The 20,556-nt window shown below is 42.0% G+C and overlaps 1 protein-coding gene and 1 long non-coding RNA gene across 7 annotated transcripts in view; both read right to left on the reverse strand.

The window, feature by feature from the left end:
* The window catches only part of GLI3 (GLI family zinc finger 3), a 282,606-nt gene that overhangs the window by 25,516 nt on the left and 236,534 nt on the right, over positions 1–20,556 (reverse strand). The window lies entirely within an intron of this gene.
* On the reverse strand, positions 557–19,040 carry LOC147583354 (uncharacterized). Its single transcript, XR_015248132.1, has 2 exons — positions 15,900–19,040; positions 557–676 (listed from the first exon to the last, which is right to left on the reverse strand). It is a non-coding gene; the product is annotated as an uncharacterized LOC147583354 (long non-coding RNA).

Raw genomic sequence — 20,556 nt, forward strand, 5'->3', positions numbered from 1 at the left:
ACACTCACCACCATGTCCACATGGCTCCCCTGTGCATATACCTTACACACCAGTCTTTCTGTCAGTTTCTACTGTTTCTCAGATAACACAGAACCTTGCCACCGATGTAAAAGGCTTCCACAAAGTGCGCTCCCGCCAAGTTTTTCACAGCACGGGGTACGCGTAACAAGCGGACCGCGCAGTCTTCAGTAGAATGGCGCTCAAGTCGGATCTCTCTCCACACAAACCCAGGTACGTAGGTATGTACAAACACACACATGGAGACACACATACACAGCACCCCTGCTTTGACGGAAAAGAAAATAAAGACTCAGAAAGTAGTGTATCTCATATATGAATGCTCAAGACAATGGAACTTGCATTATGGGCTTGCAGGTGGTTGGGTTCACTGAAGCCTGGGGACTCTTTCTGATTCATCCCTTTGCTACATTTCTCTGTTATCTTAACCCACGAACACTCCACTATTTGATGCCATGATCTTATTTTATTTTATTTCATTATTTTTTAAATGTTTGTTTATTTTTGAGAGACAAAGAGAGAGAGAGAGAGAGAGAGAGAGAGAGAGAGAGAGACAGAGCACAAGCAGGGGAGGGACAGAGAGAGAGGGAGACACAGAATTTGAAGCAGGCTCCAGAGCTGTCAGCACAGAGCCCAGCGTGAGGCTCGAACCCACAAACTGCGAGATCATGACCTGAGCCGGTCGGACACTTAACCGACTGAGCCACCCAGGTGCCCCTTCGTGAGTTTGTTTTAAAACCGAAGGAAATAGAACCGAAACCCTGCCTTCTCAGAAACTAGAAATGTTCAATTCTAAATCTTTTTGCATGGCCACCAGGTGAGCTCATAACCTAGGCTTGAGCCAGTGAATACATTTAACAGAATTCAATAATTTATTAACTTTTAGGGATTTGCTGAGGACGTAGGTTAAGGAGGCCCCCTATTCTGGTAGAGGATGGGCTATAAGCAGCTAAACAATTTTAAATAAGCTCCATTTTCAGTTTGAATCTTGACTTTATATTATCGATCTATAACAGCTGATCCTTGAACAACACAGGATTTAGGGGTGCCGACACCGTGCACAGTAAAAAATCCACATGGAAGTTTTGACTCCTCAAAAACTTGACCGGAAGCCTTACCGATATTATGTTAATATTATGTGTAATCAGTCAATTAACACACATTTTGTATGTTATGTGTATTATATACTGTCTTTTTACAATAAAGTAAGCTGGAGAAAAGACAATGTTATTGAGAAAATCGTAAGAGAAAATACATTTATGGTGTTGCACTATATTTCTTGAAAAAAATCCACATATAAGTGGACCCACACGGTTCAAACCCATGTTGTTCAAGAGTCAACTGTACTATCTCTTAGTAGTCCAGAAATATTTCTGCAAAAGAGAGAGGAAAAAATAATTTATATCGGATTAAAGCTTAATTTTTATTAAAGCTGATTTAAGAAACTGAAATTGCTTGTCTCCAAGAAACTGCAAGAATCCTTCAAACCTTTCATCTGAAAGGAGACATACGCCTTCTTGTTTTGTGTATTCTGTCACACATGGGCCATTGCTGGAAAGTTGTACAACTGTCGTGACACAGATTCCATTAGCAGTACCCTATGTTAGGATTTCTAACGGCATTGCTAGGCAGAAGCAGAAAAAGGCAGCAGCCTCAGACTATCAGAGCTGAAATAGGCCCTTTATCTCTATATGCACTTTAATTTTAGATAAATAAAATAATTCAAATGGTTTTGTTGGCACCCATCAATCTTCCTAACAGTAATGTGATGCTTGCTGTAGGAGGGATCTCCACGAAGACCTCACAACACAATTGTTTGAATCCATGCTGGTTTATACAAGTATTCCAGCCACCTTCTAGTTTTCTGATATAACTAAAAAATTACACAGAGAAATATCAAAAGGACTCAACACGTTGGGTAAAAAACAGCATTCTCTTCTTCTTTCTGGTATGAATATTAAGAATTAGGTAGAGATAAAAAGCAAAAGTCCGCTTCCTGGTTAAGAGGGAATAAACAGAGGGGCGCCCAGGTGGCTTAGTCGGTTGAGCGTCCGACTTCAGCTCAGGTCATGATCTTGTGGTTCGTGAGTTTGAGCCCCATTGTCGGGCTCTGTGCTGACAGCTCGGAGCCTGGAGCCTGCTTCAGATTCTGTGACTCCCTCTCTCTCTGCCCCTCTCCTGCTCATGCTCTCGGTCTCTCAAAAAATAAATAAACGTTAAAAAAATTAAAACAAAAAAAGAAGGAATAAATGAATGGAGTCCTTCTGACAGGTATTCAAATCTTGTTTGTTTCAAGGCACAAATCTGTAACAAAACTATTTTCTTTTATGTGTGAGGAAGACAAAGTTCTTTAAAAGAAGGCAAATGTCAGACAAAGGGCCTCGCAATGTTGCAATTAGACAATGGAAACTAACTTAAGATACCACCCTCAGTGCCACCCTGACCCCGTTGGCTGGAGGTATGCTCCACCCACTGGAGCTCCATCACATTCCCCCTCAAACTGAAAGGAATGATGTTCCGACACCTGTTACAACGTGGGTGAACCCAAACAATACGCTAAGTGAAAGAAGGCAGTCACAAAAGGACACAGATTGTATGATTCCATTTATACGAATGCCCATAATAAGCAGGTCTCTATAGAAACAAGGTACACTAGGGGTGCCTGGCTGGCTCAGTGGGTAAAGCATGCGACTCTTGATCTTGGGGTTGTAAGTTCGAGCCCCACGTTGGGTGCAGGAATTACTTAAAAATAAAATCTTTTCAAGAAGAAAAAGAAAAAAAAAGAAAGAAAGAAGGAAGGTAGACTAGTGGTTACCTGTGGCTGCAAAGAGACTGGGAGGTGGGATTTCTTTCTTTCTAATGAAAACATTGTAAAATTGATTGAGGGGATGGTTGCACAACTCTGTGTTTATATCAAAATACACTGAGTTGTATACTTTAAATTTTTCTTAATGTTTATTTATCTTTGAGAGAAAGAGACAGACAGAATGTGAGTGGGGGAGGGGCAGAGAGAGAGGGAGGCACAGAATCGGAAGCAGGCTCCAGGCTCTGAGCTGTCATCACAGAGCCCGAAGTGGGGCTCGAACCCACGAGCCATGATATCATGACCTGAGCCAAAGTCAGATGCTTAACCAACTGAGCCACCCACGTGCCCCTGAGTTGTATACTTTAAATGGGTGAATCACATGGTATATGAGGTAGGGTTTCCCTAGTGTAGTGGTTAACATGTTTGCCTCACACAAGGTATAGTAAGTGTATGTCAATAAAGATGTTACCCTCTCCTCCCTCCAAAAAAAAAAAAAAAAGAAAACCATGAAAGTGCATTTGAGGGGCGCCTGGGTGGCGCAGTCGGTTAAGCGTCCGACTTCAGCCAGGTCACGATCTCGCAGTCCGTGAGTTCGAGCCCCGCGTCAGGCTCTGGGCTGATGGCTCAGAGCCTGGAGCCTGTTTCTGATTCTGTGTCTCCCTCTCTCTCTGCCCCTCCCCATTCATGCTCTGTCTCTCGCTGTCCCAAAAATAAATAAACGTTGAAAAAAAAAAAAAAAAAAAAAAAAAAAAAAGAAAGTGCATTTGAACACTTTGAACAGCAGGGGTTTGAACTGCATGGGGCCACTTATATGCAGACTTTTTACAGTACATTATTATAAATGTATTTTCTCTTCCTTATGACTTTCTTAATACCATTTTTTTTCTAGCTTACCTTATCATAAGAATACAGTAAATAATACATGTGCAAAATATGTGCTAATCAACTATTTATGTTCTTGGTAAGGCTTCTAGTCAACATTAGGCTATTCGTAGTTTAGTTTTGGGAGAGACAAAAGCTATGCACAGATTTTCCACTGCATGGAGGGTCAGTGCCCCAACCCCTGTGTCGTTCAAGGGTCTACTGTACTTGGTGATGGACTTTGGTGACAGGGGATTGTGGGTGGACAGAGGAAAAGTGGTTGAGAAATGGATCTGACTTTCTCCTGCATCCATCCCCAGACAGAGTAGGGGTTGGGCCTAGCAAATGGTTTCTCTGGCAGCACCAGGCTGTACCTTAATCATAGCTTCTATTACAGAATTCACACACACACACACACACACACACGATCCACAGACAGAGTCAAAATAGAACATACTTCAATGATACAATATTTCCTGGTGGATTTCATACTGGACTCAGAGTTAACAACCTGAGAATGTCACATAAGTGACAACTTCTCTGTATATCCCTTCCTCATCTTTCAAGTTGTAGAGATGAGTAGAAAGACGGAGAAAAGGGAACTCTGTGCAGAGATGGAAGCAACACTAAAACATCCTACGCTTGTATTATTTCAAGTGAGTTCATGCAAAATAGTGCATGATTTGAAAAATCCGGTATTTTCTAATGCATTATATAGTTTAACATGTACTAAAAATCTCATGGCAAATTCAAGGGTAGTCAATTCAGAATTTTTATATTTTTGGTTTTGTTGTTACCTTGAATTATAAAATTACCAGGTGTAAATGTCTCATTTGCGATATAACTGACCTGGCTTGTATCTCCTCCCACTCCAGAAGTGTGGCAGGTACTGGCTCAGAATCATGTATACACAACGATAGTATACTGGCTTCATAGTAGGATGACCTAACACCACAGGAAATTTTCATTTTTGAGAAGAATTTTTAAAAAGTAAAATGTAAGCGTTAATATAGATTAATGTTATTCATATTACTTAGTTAAAAGGAAAACATCTTCATTCTTGAAAATGGGTTCAGGGCTTCTAACTCCTTGTAAGGATTGTAAAAGTTCTTGATCTCTTGTAGTTTTGTTCTCTGAACTCTAAATTATTTTAGAGGGGTGGCTCAGTCAGTTGAGTGTCTGACTTCGGCTCAGGTCATGATCTCATGGTCCGTGAGTTCGAGCCCCACATTGGGCTCACTGCTGTCAGCTCAGAGCCTGCTTTGATCTTCCTCCCACCCCCTAGCCACCCCCCCTCCACCACACCCCTGCGCCTTTCCCCCACTGAGCGCTCTGTCAAAAAATAAACATTAAAAAAAATTTCACAAAACATAAATGTAACTCTTCTCTTTTAAGAAGGTTCTCTTATAGTTTAATAAAGTGTTTTGTTAAACAAACAAAAAACCTTTTGAGAACTTTTCTGGAAGGGCCAGCATTTAAATCCCACCAAGATTTCAAAAAGAGAGGTAAAGTGCTTTCATCGCATCCTTCAAATTACTTTCTTTCTACAAATTACATTCTTTGTACAAATTACTGGGCACATTTTGTTTTTTATCTTATTCTTTCAAATACCAACTTTTGTTTGAGGCAAAATAACAATAAAAATACAAACGCGTCTTAAGGAGATGGACTGGGGGCCCAGTTGCCAAAAAGACAAATACAAAGAGTTAAGCAAGTAAAGATTTAGGATTTAGTAACACCCGTCTAGAAATAAGACTGCTAACTGCAGACAGGCAAGATAATCTTAGTTGTGTCATCACGGGATGAAACAGTTTGGAAAACCAATCTCCAAACCATTTTTAAAATTGTTCATCTTTTTGCAATGAGCCAATCCACCAAATACAGTGAGTGCCGTTTCTGATCACAGCACTAGCTCTCAAGACACAGTGTGAAAGCCCCACCTTCTGGTTCTTCAATTGGCTCTAGACTAAGGCCACAGGGCCCAGGAAAGGTGGCCAGAAAATGCATCCTTAGTCACTCATAGGAATGGATCATCCCTACAAACCCAGTGTATCTGGAAAGTGTTACCATCCATAGTAATGGCAGATATCACCAAATTAAAGATTTCAAAAGTCTAACTGTGTCCCCGGGATTAAAATCCTCCCACCCTATGGACCTGGATTTTGGCCATGAAGAGAAAAGAAGGTTAATGGGTAGTTTCTCTGTATAATAATAATTCCTGCTAGTTTTTGTAGAGTAGTTATATTCTTCAACCTATGGTCAAAGGAATTCTTTTGTTATAAACTTTAAAAGGTAGGTTGGATTGGTACAATAATATAATGGCAATTATAACAGGACTCCTTGCACTTCTAATTTTAAGGAGTTTAATGCTTACACACACACACACACACACACACACACACACACACACACACCCATACACATGATGAAGGAAGACTCAATTTTAAAGTCTTCCTGAATGCAAAAAGGTAGATGTAAACTGTTCCTGTTTGAGATGGAAGACAGAAAGAGTTTCCATTATCTAGAAGCAGAAAAAATTTTAGCCTTTAATTAGTTCTTAATTTTTATGATCTTGGCAATCCACATGGAACACACGGGCACTGCCCTTTGGAAAGAGCCTGAATATATAGTGTGGTTGTGAGGACATTTGAAATTCAAGAATACAATAAACACAGAGGAGTAAAGATGAGACAGGATTTGAATGGGTGGTCTCTCTTCACCGCCCTTATAAAAGTGTCTATGCTCCATCCACATTACTGAAGACTGATTCTGGACATTACAACAATTGGCCTTGAAACTGGCATACTGTCTTACAAACTCTTATTCATTTTATTTATTCATTTTTTAAGGCTTACTTATTTTGAGAGAGAGAGCAAGAGAGCCAGCATGCATGGGGGAGGGGCAGAGAGAGGGGCAGAGAGAGAGAGGGAGAGAGAATTCCAAGCAGGCTCCACAGTTCCAGCACAGAGCCCAATGCGGGGCTTGAACCCACGAACTGTGAGATCATGACCTGAGCTGAAATCAAGAGTCGGATGCTTAGCTCCTGAGCCACCCAGATGCCCCTTTGATAAATTTTCAACCCTAATTTTGAGGTCTAAAATATTTGTCAAAACAATGACAGATACAATAAAATATGTTTGAATTTCAAATGAAAGTCTATTTTTAACATTTGGAGAAAAGTCCAGACTCTTTTTTCCTGGGATCCTTTGAAGACATGAGGCAGAGAGTTATTCTGGTGCCAGCCCAGACCCAACCTCGTCCCTGAGGGTTTCTGCCCACTACACTGCTAGGGGAGGTCCCTGCCTGAAAAGTGCTGGGAGTCTTCCTTCAGAGTCAACGGGAGTTTAGGTGAGTGTGTGTGTATGTGTGCAAAGTAGGGGTGGGGGCTGCTAATGACAGAAACCCAGGCAAATCTCAAGAGCTATTGGAAGAAAGGAAAGAGGCAGGCAAGCAGGCAAAATTATCCACTTGGAAATCTGCCCACAAGTCCCCGCTGAGCTGACTTATTCATTCACTATTAACTCAATGCTTATTTATGATATCACAGTTACTGTGCTAAACCCTGAAGAGGCAACACTGAGTAAGACATGTCCACTGGATTTCGTCCAAGAGTGGCTGTTGGAATGCAGAAAGGAGCGCTGTTTAAAAATTAGCTTTCACATCACGGACACCATCGTAAATAAAAAGCAAGCCACCCAAAGGAATGCACCACCCTCTTCCTTCCCTCACGGCCCCACATGACAGAAAACTAGTAAGCTCAAGGCCCCTGGCTTTGCCAGTTTGTCTTAGCAAAACAGGATGGAAGGGGAACCCTAGGACATCTCCACGTTAGCAAGCTTTTCAACGTGTGGAACTTTTCCACCACTCTTCAGTGAACTCTTATTCACCCTGGCGTACCGGACCCCTTCGAAACATCTTAGTCCCTATTGCTGGCACATGTGAGTATATAAGAATAAAATATCTTGTATGATATGGGCACATGCTAACTATTCCATATGCAGATTGTAATTTCCTTTATCATGTCAGTAGAAAGCATAGAGTTTATAGAAAGAACATTGGTCCAGGCATTAGGATATAGGAATTCATTCGTATACTGGGGGCAAGACAAGAAGAGTAAGGCATGTGCACTGTGTCTGAGATAATATTTGAAGTGGGGTGAGTGGGAAACAAGTGGTTTAACTACAGTGGTGACAGAATGAGGTCAGGGCAGGCTTCACACGCAGGTAACTGAGCTGAATCCAAAATAAAGAGAGGGAACCTGGCACAGAGAAAAGTGTATCCCAGAGGAGAGAGAGCTACAGAGGTCCAGGGTCAAGGAAGATCATGATGTGTTGGCAAATGCCACTGAGTGTGGGCTGAGTGTGTAAACACACACGTGTGCATGTACATAGTACAGGGGGACACGTGTGCATGTACATAGTACAGGGGGACACGTGTGTATGTACATAGTACAGGGGGATGAGTGTATGTGTCCGCGTGCATGTACATGTATATAGTACAGGAGGGGTGTGTGTGTGTGCATGTACATAGTACAGGGAAATGTGTGTGCACGTGAGCATGTACATGTATATAGTATAGGAGGGGTGTGTGTGTGCGCGTGTGTGTGTGCATGTACATAGTACCGGGGGATGAATGTATGTGCGTGTGCATGTGCATGTATATAGTACAGGAGGGGTGTGTGTGTACGTGTGTGTGTGGGTGCATGTGCATAGTACAGAGGGCTGAGTGTGCGTGCCTGCGTGTGCACGTACATAGTGCAGGAAGGGTGTGCGTGTGTGCATGTACACAGGAAGGGTGAGTGTGTGAGCGCATAGGTGCATGTCCATGTACATAATACAGGAGGGGTGAGGGAGGGAGCTGGGAGTATACTGCAACAGGACTTCTGCTACCACCTAGGCTGGTGCAAAACCACAAGGGGTGCCGGATGCTCTAAAGCACCTATGCCCCAGACAGCCACCAAGAGGATGGAGAGAAAGAGCTAGATTGAGAGACAATTTGGGATAGTTTGTGGATTGTGAATTAGAGACAGGAGGAACAGATAATACTCAAGTTTCTAGCTTGAGAGATTCTGGGAGAATTTGAAAGAGATGATATTTCTGTTTGGGGCAAGACATAATGCAAGTACCTCCAGGACATCTCCATAAGGACATCCGGCAAAGAAGACAAGTCTAAAGATTTAAGAATCTGAGAAAGGCCTAACCGAAGGAGGAGGGCAGCCCCTTTCCCCATGCCATATTATCTTTGGTGACCCCCACACACAGAATCTTAAGGACTTCACAAAGGCCAACGTGAAAGACCCTGACCTATGGAGACTTTGCGGAGGATGAAGGAAGTCACTGGAGATGATGAGAAACCAGTGTTTAAGAAACAGAATGAAACAGAAGTGGAAGAGGGACAAAGGAGACTGCATGCAATGGTGGGGAAGGGGGTGCCCTGGGTATATCCGGAGGACCCCCGGGCATAAGCTAAGACAACAAAAGTTAGGCTTTCTAGCAGCAACAGCTTCCCAGCTGTAGTATGTTTTAGGGAATCAGATAGGGAAGAGAGCATCATGGGGGAGCTTGGAGCTTCCGAAGGACAAGTGGACCATGTGTAACTCCCATGCTGGAAGGGACTAAAGAACATTGACAGAGACCACAAGTGTCCATTATTACAAGCTCTTTGCTGTTTTGGACCCTCCGTGATTCCCCTGAGCTGTCTGTAAAATTCCATTCTTCGTAACAGCCTTTCGTCGAGGAGGCCTGCAGGGCTGGAGAAGCAAAGATTGCTCCCCGCATCTTGCAGCATGGTCACCAGGGGCTGAGTGCCCGCAAGACGGGATGGACGGGGTGTGGGCGGGGGACACATGAGACCTGGCCCCTGCAGCACACGGAAGCAGTGCAGAACCAGTGCCTCAAAGGAAAAGTCCGCTCCTGAGACTGAACGATGTAGTTGGAGACACCTAGCTCTCATCTGGGACGGGGTCACTAAGCCAAGATTATTGGACCTCCTTCAAGTCCTCCTTCCAGTGTCACCTCCTTAATGAGACTGATCACCCCATTTATAGTACACCCTCCTCATCTCTGAACTCCCCACTCCCTTGGCCTCGGCTGCTGGATTTTCCCCATGGCCCTCATCACCTCGCACACACTATACTTTACGTACAGACTATTTCTGATTTATTGTCTGCCTCCCCATGAGGATGTAAATTCCACACAGGCAGAAATTTTTATTGATTCTGTTCCCTGATGTGTTCCAAGTGCCTGGAATGGTGCCCAGCATATAGTAAATGCTCAATAAATATTTGTTGGAGGAATGTGTTATTGGAAATACCAGGTTGAGAACTGATGTGGGCCCAGATCTCAGCGTTACCCCCAGCCCATCGCCTTCCATTTGTGCTTTGAGAACCAGAAGCCACAGGAAACAGAAGCAATTTCCTGTGATTCTTCTTTTCTCAACAATACGATAAACCTCAGCCTCCCATACGCCTTCAGGGTCCACCAAACAGAACCCCCTTTTATGCCGTGACTGTAGATTGAGGTTCTGAGCTAGTAATGACATAATGCAGAGTTATCTTAGTCGGTTCCTATACATATTAATGAAAAGGAATTCTAAAATTTATTTTTGTCCGCCATCACGATGTTGATACAACTTTGGGGTAGGGGCTCTGGCATTTAAGTCCTAATCCTGTGGAAGTCAAATCATCTGAAGTTTTGCTAAGTTTCTCTTGAAATAATTCAAAATGCTTCAGATGAAGGAGAGAGGAAAAAAAAAAAAAAGGTCAAGTTACCCTTGTGATTAGGCTCTACTCTGTCTCCCTGGAATTTTGCCCCCTGGCTATTGTGTTTGTCGATAGTTTATACAGAGATTTCTTCCTAATGCAGGGCTGTTAAATCGCAGAAGACTGAAGGGCATATTTCATCTTTAATCTGCTTGTGAAAATCTCATTAATGTAATGGAAATTTCGCCCCCTACCATGACTAAAGCACTGGAAAAGACAGCAATGAGGAAGTAAGGCTGCTCAGACAGAGTTTCAATTGGAGAAATAAATAAGGAAAACACAGGTTTAAACTTGGCAACTTTAAAGGTGTGTGTGTGTGTGTGTGTGTGTGTGTGTGTGTGTGTGTGTGTGAAATGATCTGTGGCCTTCACAAAAGAGAACTGGGAAGTTAGCCCCCCTTGTGCTAAAGCACCATCCTTCTTCACATGGTGAAATCACTCCCGGGGGAGGTGACTTTCTTTGAATTTGAGCCATTCCTGGATTTTGTTGTGTTTGTTTTGCCTTTTACCTCTCCGCCAAAGTAAAAATTTGATTTCTCAAGAAGTGCTAATTTATTCCTAAAAATATGCTTTTAATTTGGGGGTTTGATTCTATAAAACGTTATTTTTTTTATAAGCACATTTTCCTAGGAAAACGTGGCCAGTATACATTGTGCAATCATGCAACTTTTAAAAAGTTTAATTTGACCCTTCAAATTGCCTCCACACTGCATGTTAACAGAATATTAATATAGTGTAATTATAATAGTGCAGAAACTGGTTAAAATGTTATGAATTTTAACACTCTGTAGGGGAAAAATAGTGAATGTACTAAAAAAAAAAAAAAAAAAAAGCAAACAAAAAACCCAGAGACTGAAGCTAATTGAAACTCAATGTTTGGTCCAAATCTTGTCACCTGGATATTTAAAGTAAAAGTGTCCTATTTGCCATCTTATCTACATTACCTGCAAAGCGATTTCTGTGCATTTCAATTTTCAGGTAACTCAGCTACAACAATGAGGAGCAGCAGCATGTTTTAAGAAGGAGTCAAGTTGAGCGCTGGTCCCAGGCCCTCCTAATCGAGGCCCTTCCCATGAATGGATAGAAATCCACTGCACAAGGCCACGCGAAGGTGCTGGCCAGCATTATGATCATTTTTGCTCTGCCCTCTCCTCTCCTCTGTTTCTAGGGATGGGGCAGGCAGGCTGTGTGCTGAACACCTTTGCTCACACCAACTTCTATACCGGGCCTGCTTGACCAATGTCTTTCCACGTGGTTCATTCTCTCTGACCCTTTACCTCCTACAGGGGGATTTTCCTGATGCTCGGAGAGGTTCAGAAACTTACGTACTAGTGCACCACAAGTTTGTGGAAGAGATCAAAACAGAATCCAGAGCTAAACTTTTTACCTACACACAGATAAGGCTGAGGGAAAAAAGTGGCAGATTCAAGGTCAAGAAAGAGTGAACTCATTTGTCAGAAATAAAGAGCCAAAGGGCTCATCAGAGGGGGGACTTTTTTTTTTTAAATTAAATGCTACAGAAAGTGCACTGTCAAGAGAGGGTGACCTGCACCCTGAAGAAAGGAAAGGAGGGAGGGAGGGAAGGAAGGAATGAAGGAAGGAAATATATATCCCTTTGGGGATGTATACGAACACACACACACACACACACACACACACACACACAAACTGTATACTGCTTATACTTTGTATGGATTCCAAGATCCTAGACTCTGGGGTACTACCAAAACCATAACCAACATTACGGGGGTTAAATAAGTTATCCTTGGTTGGCAATGGCCTTGACCTCTGGCAGCTTGTGGTCTGGAAGGAGATACCGAGCCGGACGAATTCCCTTTTACTTCAAATGGCAAATTTGCTGGTTCTGGAGACCATGGTCTGTGGTTCAACTCCCAGGAGGTATGTGTTAACAATTCATAGGTCTGATGGAGAGAGAACTGTTTAGGGAACTCATTTTAGGTAGCTAAATGCCTTTAAATTCTATGTAACCTCCATTTACGCAAACTGCAATTCCTCTTTATTCCTGTCTTGCACCAGTATTATTAAAATAAGCGGGGTACTTTTCTTGACTTGATTTGTCATTAAAAAATTATTGGTTAGAATAGTGATTTTTCTCCCCGCCTCCCCACCCCCCAAGACCACGTGAGAAAGAAGGCAGCTCTTCCCAGAGCCATGGCCTCTTTCCCAGTGGTTTTCCCTGAGCTTCAGCAGTTCAAACATACCCAACCTGTGCCTTTAAAATGCTCAACACAGAGAATTCCCTGTGGGTTAGTCAACTGTTGGCTCATATACAAAGAAAATACTGTATTTTGCTCTGAAGAGCTTTCTGCATCAATTTAAACACAGTGAGACAGACACAATATCCCAGAGAGAGGAAAACCTACCTTATTACATTCCTGACCCAAGAGAAAGGATTTGCCCTTAGGACATAAAAGGAATCCGTGGGGGTGTGGGGGAAGAGTTATCTAATCCTAAACATAAGAACAGTTCATAATGCAGCATGACAGTGCTTTTAATCGCGGACATAATTGTAATATGTCTATATAATATGATACAAGGAAAGTAAACGCAGCTTGCTTTTTAGCCTTAAAGGCTTTCTTTGGTGTTCCACTTTAGGTCCTCTGGATTTTATACATGCTTGGGGGAATTTTCAGGGGGAGGTAACGTGATATTATAAGGATTCTTTCTCAGTAAGATCACATCTTGTTCCGATTTGAGCCGATGCGTCCTTATGTGGCAAGTGTGGTAAAGCGAAACGTTGAGCTCTGTGAATGCAGTGTTTTACAAGCCTTCCTTGATTTCCTGTGCAAGGTCCACGGGGCCATGAAACCATGGGCAGAAGCACTGGGATTTTTATTTCTTCATATTGGAAAGCTGCTGGGAGAGACACTCCCTTAATCTCAGCTGAGAGTGGTGTGGGCGGGAACCATTTCCCTTTTATGGCTATATAAAAAAGATTTTTTTCTAACAGAGGTTTGGGTTTTTCTTCTCTCTGATGTTTCTATACACTATATAATCTAAGTCTAAGATGCCTTCTCTCAGAAAAGAACTGCATCCTTGCCTTGCCGGTTGGAAGGCTGGTAAGAAAACCTGACTTTCTGAGAAGTTCAGCTTTTATTTTTTCCCCTTTAACATTATTTATGGAAAGAATTTTACAACATCCTTAAAAGCTGCTATGCGGTGGCTGGACTTCGCCAAGTTTGCAGCTGACGTTTTTACACTGGGCTTGCCTAGGACTAAGGATTTGTCAATGTTCACATTTTATTAAAGTGGATGCTATGGACTATTCCTGGCGGAGCCAACGATCATTCCAGATCACAGACTATCAGAGCCACTGCTGCTCTGGGCATTCATATGATCAGATGAGCAGAGAAGAAACATACCATGAGACAGAAACTTACAAAGAAAAGAGGGAAAGAAGGAAAGAGCTGGTGTCCCAACTGGATGGTAAATGTGCCCTAACTCTCCTGAACACTGAAATTCCTCTAAGGATAGTCTGCTCTGCATTCTACGTGGATTTATCTTAAATGAGCATGGCTGTTGGCCTTCCTAGCCTGCTTCCAGAGGAGGGGCTACGTCTCCTTCGTCTTGGTGCCCACAAGCCTTCCCCATGACCCCCACACAGCAGGTGCTCAGGAAATGGTGCTCAGCTGAACAATATGAATCCATAATGTGATGCAATCATGTCAGTTTCCTCATATTTCATTGTGGGGGGGGCGGTGGTAGGCTATTTACCCACCTAGAGGCCCTAAAAAAGATTATCTCAATTCAGCTCTCAATACAGATATTTTTCTTGCTGTACTTTGCATGGAAGCTTATACTCTAGGACTGAGAACATCTTCTACATGCCTGATGCACAGAGACTGTCTTTTTGTTTGTTGATTTTTTTGGCGAGAGGCAAGGATCCGGAATTCAACTGGCCTCACCAGGTCGTCCTAGGGTAATGCTTGGAAAGAGGAGGTGAATGAAGGAAGTGGTCATTAGGGAGTCAGAGGAGCCAAGAGCTGACTTCATTTATTTTATAACTAAACGGAGACAGCTGAAGTAATCAATATATGGCAGCTCTTCTAAGGTTATTCACACCACAGGCTCGAATTCCAAGCATGTGACAGAGAACACCGTATTTTCTTTACACATATTTAAAAAAAAATAGCTCTTTCACTGCTTCTTATCTGAAGTGTCCAGAAAGCCTGTAAAAACCATTCAAAGGATGCCCGGGATTTGTGGCAACCTACTGCTTCTCACTATGGCAAGACATGGGTTATGTCAAACAAATTGGTAATGAAGCATTAATGGGCCTATTCCACAGCCATCAGAGAATTTTTGCCTTCCTTAATGCCTCCAAAATATATTCCAGTTCTAACTCTTAACACCTCTCATCGGCCTATGAAGTACGAAATGCATTACTTTTAACAAGAAAGTAAAATAATGAATTGCAGCATTTCAATAGGGCACTTAATTTTATTGGCAGAGGTTGGGAATGGTGTTAACATAATATTGGCTCCATACAAATTACAGTGACAGAGCCAGCTTAATGCTCAGGCGATGGCTGTGTCCCCCTCTGCATTGCTCACCAAATTATCTTTCAAGCTTTAGACACCAGACGTCAAATCACTTTTTTGTTAAATAAAGCTTGAGGTGAATGTGAACTAACATCTTCAATTAATTTCTTCCTTTCTTTTCGCCTAAAAGTATTCTTTTTCAACCAAATCTATTTCTTTTCTTTTTTTTTTAATGTTTATTTATTTATTTGGGGGTGGGGGGGAAGAGAAGGAGAGAGAGAGGGAGAATGAATCCCAAGCAGGCTCCATGCTGTCAGCACAGAGCCTGATGGCAGGCTTGATCTCATTAACCGGGAGGTCATGACCTGAGCCGAAATCAAGAGCAAGACGCTTAACCTGCCGAGCCATCCAGGTGCCCTCGACCAAATCTATTTCAATGTCTGTCTACTTCTCTGCATTTCCTCCCCTATGGTTTTTCAGCCTCTATGGGGTATGATGAGCACATGGGTTTATTTATTTATTTAATTTATTTATTACTTTAATAAATTATTATTTTATTTTTAATAAAATTAAATTTAAAAAAAAAATTTTTTTTTAACGTTTATTTATTTTTGAGACAGAGACAGAGCATGAACGGGGGAGGAACAGAGAGAGAGGGAGACACAGAATCGGAAGCAGGCTCCAGGCTCTGGGCCATCAGCCCAGAGCCCGACGTGGGGCTCGAACTCACGGAAAGTGAGATCGTGACCTGAGCTGAAGTCGGACACTCAACCGACTGAGCCACCTAGGTGCCCCTAAAATTAAAATTTTTTAATGTTTATTTTTGAGAGAGAGAGAAGAGTGTGTGAGCGGGGGGTGGGGGGACAGGAAGAGGGGGAGACACAGAATCTGAAGCAGGATCCAGGCTCTGAGCTGTCAGCACAGAGCTTGACGAGGGGCTCGAACTCATGGACTGTGAGATCATGACCTGAGCTGAAGTCAGACACCCAACCGACTGAACCACCCAGGCGCCCCTATGTATTTATTTTTTGATGAGCACATGGATTTAAATCTTGCTCAAGCGTATCCAAAATTTGCTACACGTAGTATGGAGTTTTTTGAAAAAGTTGGAAGTTGACTTAGTATGTAAATCACATTATTCAGATGAGTTGGGTTTCTTGTTGAAAGAGGATAGTGTTCTATTTTCCTCACTTTCCATGGGACACAACTGCATGGGAGGAATTACTCTTCATAAAAGTCTAACCTCCGATGGCAAAAACTATTATGAAAAAAACTGAACCATCTGGATGAACATGGGCGACACATGGAGGAGACGGGGAACACCTGTTTCCACTGTCGTATCCAGAACAACAGCAGAGCTGAAAACTCAGGCCATGACTGACCTGTTACTAACTCAAGCAGCATAGTCTTGAATCAAGTCATGTTGCCCTCTGGACACATCTGAACCAGGAGGTGGACTTATCTGAAGAGGTGGAAAAAGATTTTGATTGATTTTACTGCATTCCATTGGCTCTGGGGACCGGGACCATACTGACCACAAAATTAGGCAAATATCCTCTCCCATAAAAACCACAACTGCTTTCAAGTCACCCCGTGGTTCTTCCCGCCTCATCAACCACTCCTTTCATGTTCGTCACACACTGTATCTCCAAGCACCCTACATCCGTGGTCCTCACTCTCTCATGGTGAAGGACCCTCCCAGGCCACTCCCATCTGTATATGAGGGAGGTGTGGTCCCAGGTCCTGTCACACTAGTGCACTCAGTGCAAGAGTTTGACAATACCCAAATTTGTCCACACGTTATTCAGTGAGAGGAGCCACTGATGACAACGCTTGGATGCCAAACTGGTGACAATACTAAAATGCCACAAAAGTGTCTAAATGAACAGTCTTTTCTATCCCAGGGCCTGCTACAGAGACAGAGAAGCAGGGGGTGGTCAGCAACACGCAGTGCATCATGGGCTGAGCCCTACTGCTGAACAGCGCTGGAACCGAGAGCCCAGCCATGTGTGAGGGCCACACCACGACACGATGCACCCGGGACAGAAGAACTAACAGCCGTCTCCCACCTAGATGCGTGGAAGGAACATTCCACCTCCGCCCTGCTGGGGTGACTGCTTGCCAAGCACGGAATCTGCTTGTGCTGAGCCAAGTGCATGCCTCTGTTTATGCAGACACAGAAAGCATGGAGGAGAATGGCAATTTATATTTGTGTTTGCTTATGTACTCATAAAGGAATTCCAGAAAGATGCAGAAATCAAGAGCAGTTGTTACTGGGGCGCCTGCATGACTCAGTCAGTTAAGCGTCTGACCTCGGCTCAGGTCATGATCTCGCGGTTCATGAGTTCAAGCCCTGCGTCGGGCTCTATGCTGACAGCTCGGAGCCTGGAGCCTGCTCTGGATTCTGTGCCTCCCTCTCTCTCTGCCCCTCCCCTGCTCATGCTCTCTCAAAATGAATAAACATTAAAAAAAAGAAAAAGAAGCTAGGCTGCCTCACACAAAAAAGCAATTGAGTGGAGAAAAAAGTACGTGGAAGGCTGAAGGGAACAGGGAGCTGGTTAAAACATGTGCCAGCAGAGCGAGATGGGCAGTGGGGGCAGCAGGGAGCCCAATGGAAACCAGAGAAACCAAACTGAACCAAATTAAATCAAGGTGCGTAGTATGAACACATATATGTCCCAGAAGAAAATCAGTAGAATACTGAAAGTAGAGAGAAATCAAATTGGAGCAAACAAAATGTTCTAAGCATAAGCCACACCTGAACTTAATGAAACAGACCTAGCTACATTTGGCATCATAAAGAAATGAAAACGAAGACAGGGGGCGCTCCATCAGAGGAGGGTGTGACTCCTGATCTCGGGGTTGTGAGTTCGACCCCACATTGGGTGTGGAGATTACTTTTGAAAATAAACTTCTTTTAAAAAACGAGAGAGAGAAAAACCAGAAATATCCTTCCAAAGAAGCAAGCCCAGGATAACGCAGTTTGGCTATGTACCAGATTCCCAGACTTCATGGCTGTGCCCACACATTCTCCTACCGAAGGGCCACAGACCTACTGACAGTAAAGGATCAGGTGAGTCTTGGGACAAGACATGATGTATTTTGTTCATTCTAGATTCTTGCCAGGCACCTGTCAGTATCCCACAGAACTAGTTTCTGCAGAACGTATTTTGGAAAATGTTGAAGTATATGGGTTAAGAGAAACTAAAATTTTCTCCCCCAAATAGTTGACTCATGTAAATTGCTACTAATGCAGAAAGGCAGATTTTTTAAAAAAAGTTTTTGCTGTTGACAAAGTGATCCAAAAAAGGAAAAAAAAAAAAAAAAAACTCGAGACAGGAAAAGCCATTGCATGAGAGGATGAAGCACTGAGACCAGATTAACCAAAGAGCAAAGTAGGGAGATTGTTGAAAATGTGGATATCACAGGGAAAATACACAACAATACACGGGTGACTTACACAGTAAAATTAGTCATTGTTTAATGGCAACGGAGTCTGTACGTCCCAATTAAATTGATAAAGGCAGAAGAGAAGGGGGGGATAATTTTTTAAAATGATAAGTTATTTGTCCTGCAAAATAATGTACATGTGGGTTTATTTTTGGTATCGAGTTTTTGGTAGTTAGAAATCATGCATATATTTAATAAGTGTATTGGTGAAGATACTGATATTTAGAACATTATATTTACTTTCTAATTGGCCATGGTAAAAATAAGAAAAATATGGCAACACACACACACACACATACACACACAAATAAAGAGAAGAACGGAAAAAGCACACAAAAATTCCCATTCAAAATACATAGCTCCAATCGACCCACTATAGGTAAAATCTCTCAGATGATTATAGATGTAACCATAAACCTTATGAGGGGGTCAACTGAAAACAACATTATAGAGAATTGTTAAAAACTAAATGGATGTGATATTAGTGAGAGTAACCTTGATATTAAATCAGACTTTAGGACAAAAAGATTTAAGTGGAGCAAAGAGAATTGTTTTCTCTTGATAAAAGTATAATCCTTAAAGAAAAGCAACACTTTTCTCTGCCAAATAACAGAACATCAAAATACATCAATCAAACCTGTTAAAATTACAGTGCCAGTTCATGATGGAGTAAGCAGACGAAGGAATAAGTGAGACAAACAGATTTTGAATAGCATCGTTAGAAAAGCTGAATGAATGAATACTGCCTCAGACTCTTTCTTTACTTTTTACCTGCCCAGAGAACACTGAAGGAAACAAATGCACAGCACATGAAAATAACTTCATTCAAAGCAGGGTCTGCACACCCACCTCTTACATATAAAATTATGAAATAACATAAGCTTAAATGCACTCACAGACAGAACCCCAGGGGACCTAAGCAAACAGCCTCCCCATTCATGTACTTAGGAAGAGCTCCACGAGGGCTAGGATTTCTGAGAGGCATCTCCAGAACCCGCAACAGTGTCTGGCTGACAGCAACAGGTCAAAAATATTTGTTGATGAGTAAGTGACTTCTTATCTACTGAATAAATCATAAAAAACTAGAGAACGTTCTGAAATATCAAAAGACTGTCAAAATTATGAGATGGAGTCTGAATTAAAATGAATGCTGACATCGCTAAGTGCATTTGTTATTTAAAAAGAAAAAAAAAAACTGGGGCGCCTGGGCGGCTCAGTTGGTTAAGCAGCCGACTTTGCCTCAGGTTATGATCTCACGGTTCGTGGGTTTGAGCCCCACATCGGGCTCTGTGCTGACAGCTCAGGGCCTGGAGCCTGCTTTGGATTCTTTATCTCCCTCTTTCTCTGCCATTCCCCCACTCCTTCTCTGTTTCTCTCTCTCCAAAAGTAAATAAACATTTAAAAAAAAGAAAAAAGAAAAAGAAAAAAAATAAGATGAACATTTCATTCTAGAAGTCACAGAAGAAAGCAAAACTCAATCCAAGAAAAGCATGAAAGAGAAAACATTTTTAAAAAACAGACAAAAGGGCACAAATTAAAATGCAAACACAGAATTAAGAACTAATTCCAAAAATGCATTTTTGAGGAAAAAAGGAAAATAAGAGAAATCACTGACATGCCCAAGCAGTTGGGGGAAAAGACAAATGGCAGAAAATAAAATAAAAGTAAAGTAAAAAATAAAATAAAATGAAAAAGGTAAAAAGTAAAGTAAAATAAAAAAATTAAGTAAGATAAAAGTGAGACAACTAAGCACACAGAGGGCATTTATAGAAGAGTTTAAGTAACCACAGCGTGATGACACTAAACTGAAAATCTCAAAGAAATGGGTGACTTTCTGGTAAAAATAAAAGTAACTCAAATCAACTCAGAAGGTTGAAAATCCAGATATGACCCAAACCATAAGAAAAACTTTTTAAAGTTATTAAAGGATTTTATTCTCAAAAGACTCCTGACTCAAACATTTTTATGGGAATATTATTTCAAATATTCCAGGACCAGATTTTCATGCTATGTAAGGTACTCTGGAGAGAGAAATGATGGAAATAATTTAGAACGTTCAAAAAAAAAATCTGGCATGACTCTGATACCAAAGCGGCACAAAAAGAAACTAAGATACAAATCTCAGTCATAAAAATATGGAAATTATAAATAAAACAACTA

Source organism: Puma concolor, chromosome A2, assembly GCF_028749965.1.
Source record: "Puma concolor isolate L17-30 chromosome A2, mPumCon1.1.hap2, whole genome shotgun sequence".
NCBI lineage: Eukaryota > Metazoa > Chordata > Mammalia > Carnivora > Felidae > Puma > Puma concolor.